Consider the following 5,772-nt stretch of genomic DNA (forward strand, 5'->3'; position numbering starts at 1 on the left):
GCGGGGCTGCTTGATATGTCCCGCCCTGTCTTCCTGTTTCAGTTAAAATGACTTCAACACATAGAGTAACGCTGCGTGTTTCTAAGCATTTCAGGGGACCTTTAAAAATTATATGAATGTATAAGAAAGATGGCATATATTTTTAAACATCATTTCTTTTTTCACCATTTTAATCACCTTTTGCCTTTACTAGCTCATTTTATATGGCCCTGTGTTCTGACAAATTTTGCATTACAACTATTAGTCTTTGAAATAATATGATGTGATAAAGATCCATGCATAATAATTATAAAGGAATTAGAAAAGTTCTATTTAAACTAGGGTCAGATGAACGTTTGTATGTCATACTGTAACATTTATCAGCTTCACAAAAGTAAGTGGTTAAGGTCTCATGAAACCAATATGCGGTATCATATAAGACTCGGTTTAAATGAAAATCTGTTACTTGACAGATAATAAAATTAGCTTGAAAAACGTTTTGTGTGAAGCTGCGGCATAGTGATATGATCATCTAAATGAGTCATTTTTTCCATTAGATTTATTAATACAAATACATCTTACACCTGCACTTACATCATAAAAAAAGATCTAGATGTCTTTTCTGTGAGTTTCTGGGTTTTGTGCATCAGTTGTGGGATGCCAATATTGTTTTAATCACATTCAAAACAAAACGATAGTGTAACCGTACAGTGTTTCCCATTTGTTATATTAAAGTTCACCATTTACATTACAGTATTCATGTTAAAATAGTAAGTACTAAGTGATGCTAATGGACATAACTCTTTATAAGCATACCTGAAAATACATGTTGTTAGTATTATTTAAATATTGTAATTAATTGTATTTACATGTAGTATGTCTGGCATATAATATAACCGACAATGTGTTACAGCAGACAACATATTTTAATTTGAAATGATTGAATACACGGCTATGGGAAATAGAACAGTCTGTAAAATCAATTCAACTCTCAATGATTCAGTCAACAATATATATATATATTTTTTGTTACACTTGAGCAAAATTAGACATGACTTTAAAGGCCTGACAGCATATTTATTTATTATTTTTAATGTGTTGACTTTTTTCCTGTTGAAACAGGAAGTTTGGATGGGACATATCGAAGGGCTCATCGCTTTCATAGACATGATCATAAACATGAATTAAAACTTTGAATTATTGCTTCTTTGACTTTTTTTTTTTTTTGCACTTTGTTTCCTCATAGCCTCTTTTCAATTTGCGTCAAACTAAATATGCCATCTGCTCCGAATGTCTATGTGAAGTGTTACCAAAGCTACAAAGAGAACTCTTATTTTGACGATTGTATTTGTTTTTTATCCTCACTAGATATTTTGCTGATTGGTTTCAAATTCAATAAAGGCAAAAACTTAACTAATTTACGAGTCCAAACAAGAAACCCTATTAGAAATGTATGTTCGACTTTCAGGTTCACTGATGCTTCAAGTTATACACATTCAAAAACCTATATAGATTATAACATCAGCCATGTAATTTAACTTTAAAGGTTAGTGATTTGAAAATGTTAGTAATTAACCAATAAGACTGTCTTGAGAGGAACTATGGTCTTACTTTATTCTTGCATACTTTGACAAACACTAACAATCCAGCAGGGCATAGCAGCAGCATAAAAACCAAAAAGCAATATGCACAGTGACATTTTATTACTGCCTTCCATTTTAGCAGCAGTTCTGAGAGGAAAAAATAGACACTGTTAGTTAGCTGACCTCTGTCAGTGACCTTTGACCTGTGTTGATCCATAGCTCTGCATTACATTTGAAAAAGGCTCTATCCACAGTGTGGATACAACAAACCATTCATGTCAGTCTGAAAAGGACTGTAAATAAATAACCAGACCACTCATGTAGGTCTGGAATAGACAGCAACATGTTTAATAGCGTGTAAATCTATCATACAGACAAGAGTAAAACCAACAATTGGATAATGGGACTGACTGACTTTCAAACACACATAAATAAATCGCTAACACACACAATAACTTCCTGTGAAAATTAGCGCTAATAAACGTTGATGTTATTCTGCCTTCAAGTTCTCCTGGGATGTTTTTTATCAGTTCTCTAACTGTAAGTACAACAAGATATGAGATATTTTCTTAATTTCTGAACAAAACCCTTTAGCGCTACTGCTACAAAACAAAGGTGAAAGAATGCACATGAGATGCCTTATTCATGTGTCTGTCTATGTTTTACCACACAAGAATGTTAAAAAACACCTTAATGAGTAGTATTTTCATCAACATTAGTTAACTAACGTATCTAAAGATGATTATAATAGTGTCTCATAAATCTCATAAATGCCATCATTCTGACAGGACTTGAAGGCAGCATAACTCACCAGTGCAATAGCCCTTCTGCAGGCTAAACCAAAGTTAGCATTAGCATCGTAGCCTTTGGTTGTGTAAAGGGCTTAAATTCAACACTCATCTGTTGGGTTAGATCACATCTTATTTGCTAGCCAGGGCACATTCGCTCAAGCATAATAAACTCTTCAAAACCAGGGTCATGCACAATTCATCTGGCTCCCTGTTTCCATCACCTCCATGCCAACTCCCTCAGGGGCCAAATGCAAGGCTATGAGAAGAAAAAGACAAAAAGTAAACTGTATTTCATAAAAGTATTTCATAAAAAGGAAACTGGTGCTGATTCTTTCACCATTTTTGGAGCTGGTTGTGCAATTCACCTATATTTATTTTCCAGACTAAGCTATACTGTTGACATTTTTGATAAAGGAGAATGATAGATCTATGTGACAGTTGTCTATTACTCAAAGGCTGGATCTTTATAGGATTCTGTCATTATTTACACACCCTCATATCTTGTATGCAGGAGATATTTTGAAGAATATTCACTATATTTCTGATACAATAGTGACATCTATGAAAACCAACAGAAGCTCATTGGAAAAATGTGCCTCTACATACAATTCACTGCAGTTTACAGCTAAAATGAAACTAGTGGCTGTATAAAACCAACAACTTTTATTCCTTTTCACAAAAAAAAAAATATTACAGAGGCAGACCATAGAAGTTGACTAATAAAGACTTTTTTTTTTTTTTTGTGGTTCTTTGGGCGTTTTCTATACTGTGAAACACAAGTCATGATGACTGTTGATAAAAGAGCTCAAATACTAGTAGGAGCAAGCTAAACTTGCATGGTTGCTTCAGGAAAAGCATTTTTATCTTATGTTTGTACACTATCAGTTAGATTTTTCGTAGGGGTCAGTATAGGTGGTATGTTATTTCCAAATGCGACAGAGCGTTAACCTTTTAGCCCCACTCACTGGACATCTGTTCATCTGTTTTGGATAAAATTGAACGTGCTGGACATTTTACTTTAAAAGTGCCATGAAACATACACAAGTCATGATGACTGTTGATAAAAGAGCTCAAATACTAGTAGGAGCAAGCTAAACTTGCATGGTTGCTTCAGGAAAAGCATTTTTATCTTATGTTTGTACACTATCAGTTAGATTTTTCGTAGGGGTCAGTATAGGTGGTATGTTATTTCCAAATGTGACAGAGCGTTAACCTTTTAGCCCCACTCACTGGACATCTGTTCATCTCTTTTGGATAAAATTGAACGTGCTGGACATTTTACTTTAAAAGTGCCATGAAACATTCAAGAAGAAACCTAATAAAATTTTTAGAAATGTTTTCAAATGCACATTTTCCCTATTAGCCTGGGTTGATGAAAATAGGAATAAAGTAACAATTATTGTGAGATATTAAGTGGTAATTCTGTGACATAAAGTCAGAATTTTATTAATTGTTTTACTATGACACAACAACAGGCTTCGATATGAATTAGATTAAAAAATGACAGAATTCCAACTATTCCTTTACCTTAAAGGGGTCATATGATGCTGCTAAAAAGAACATTATTTTGTGTATTTGGTGTAATGAAATGTGTTTATGCGCTTAAAGGTTCAAACACATTATTTTCCACATACTGTACATTATTGTTTCTCCTCTATGCCCCACCTTTCTGAAACGCATCGATTTTTACAAAGCTCATCGGTCTAAAAAAGCGAGGTGTGCTGTGATTGGCCAACTATTCAGTGCGTTGTGATTGGCCGAATACCTCAAGCGTGTGACGGAAATGTTACGCCCCTTACCATATTGTGATGCCTTGTCCCGGCCGGAAGGACGAGACATAAACATTAAAACCCATTACAAACGAGGCATTTGTTGCATCCAGTGGGGACATAATTACTGATTATAATGACTTATACTGTGTTTTTACGCGTTGCTTTGCATCGCGCCGCGTAAACATAAAACTCTGTCTGCATTTGTGATCGGAGAAATGACAAACTACAAGCGCTACTCTACACTGCTCAAAACTCGCGTTTGAATCATCAGTGGCAAATGATAAAAGAAAACGTACTTACGTGAGTCAGAACTGCCGGCATTTTAGTCTAACGTTACTCTCCCCGGATCAGTAACGGTAAACAGTCCTCCATAAAATGTGCTGCACACATCTGAATATTTGGGTTGAAGTGTTCTGGAAACAGTGTTGTAAATACAACTTAACCACTGATTTCTAGTCGTGTCCTCTTTTGGAAGGCCAAACAAAGTAGTTTCGCTTTCACAACGAAACAGCGTCACACACCACGGCCTTGAGTGAGCTGCGGCCTAGAGCATGCGGAGGCCGGCTTGAGTGAGCAGAGGCAGGCGGGTTTGAGAGCGGCACGGCCGGCGGATTCGACGAAGGAGCATCCGGCGGGCTTGCGGCAACCACATGTGACAACCCTGGGCTGGACTCCGCTTCGTCCACGGTGAAAGTTGATGTATTTCCTCAGCGACCAGCACAGATCAGCTCTAGGCATAACAAAGCGGATATCGTCCTCTTTTGGAAGACCAAACAAAGTAGTTTCGCTTTCACAACGAAAAACACAGCAGCCTAGCGTGAGGGGAAGCCCCGGCTTAGCGTGCGCTGAGGCCGGGATAGAGTGAGCTGAGGCCGGGCTAGAGTGAGCAGAGGCAGCGGATTCTACGAAGGAGCGTCCGGTGGGCTTGCGGCAACCACATGTGACGACCCCGGGCTGAACTCCGCTTCGTCCACAGTGAAAGTTGATGTATTCCCTCAGCGACCAGCACAGATCAGCTCTAGGCATGACGAAGCGGATATCGTCCTCTTTTGGAAGACCAAACAAAGTAGTTTCGCTTTCACAACGAAAAACACAGCGGCCTAGCGTGAGCGAAAGCCCCAGCTTAGCCTGAGCTGAAGCCGGGCAAGAGTGAGCTGAGGCGGCAGGGTCGAGAACGGCGGTCCCGGCGAAGGAGCGGTGAAAACGGTGAAAGCCAATCCGGCGATCCACAGCACTAAGTTGATGTATTCCCTCAGCGACCAGCACAGATCAGCTCTAGGCATAACGAAGCGGATATCGTCCTCTTTTGGAAAACCAAACAAAGTAGTTTCGCTTTCACAACGAAAAACACAGCGGCCTAGCGTGAGCGAAAGCCCCGGCTTAGCCTGAGCTGAAGCCGGGCAAGAGTGAGCTGAGGCGGCGGGGTCGAGAACGGCGGTCCCGGCAAAGGAGCGGTGAAAACGGTGAAAGCCAATCCGGCGATCCACAGCACTAAGTTGATGTATTTCCTCAGCGACCAGCACGGATCAGCTCTAGGCATGACGAAGCAGATATCGTCCTCTTTTGGAAGACCAAACAAAGTAGCTTCGCTTTCACAACGAAGCACACAGCGTCTTCACGACATGGCGGCAGCGGCAACAATAATAC

This window comes from Sinocyclocheilus rhinocerous, unplaced genomic scaffold (assembly GCF_001515625.1).
Source record: "Sinocyclocheilus rhinocerous isolate Xijiao unplaced genomic scaffold, SAMN03320098_v1.1 scaffold155, whole genome shotgun sequence".
Lineage (NCBI taxonomy): Eukaryota > Metazoa > Chordata > Actinopteri > Cypriniformes > Cyprinidae > Sinocyclocheilus > Sinocyclocheilus rhinocerous.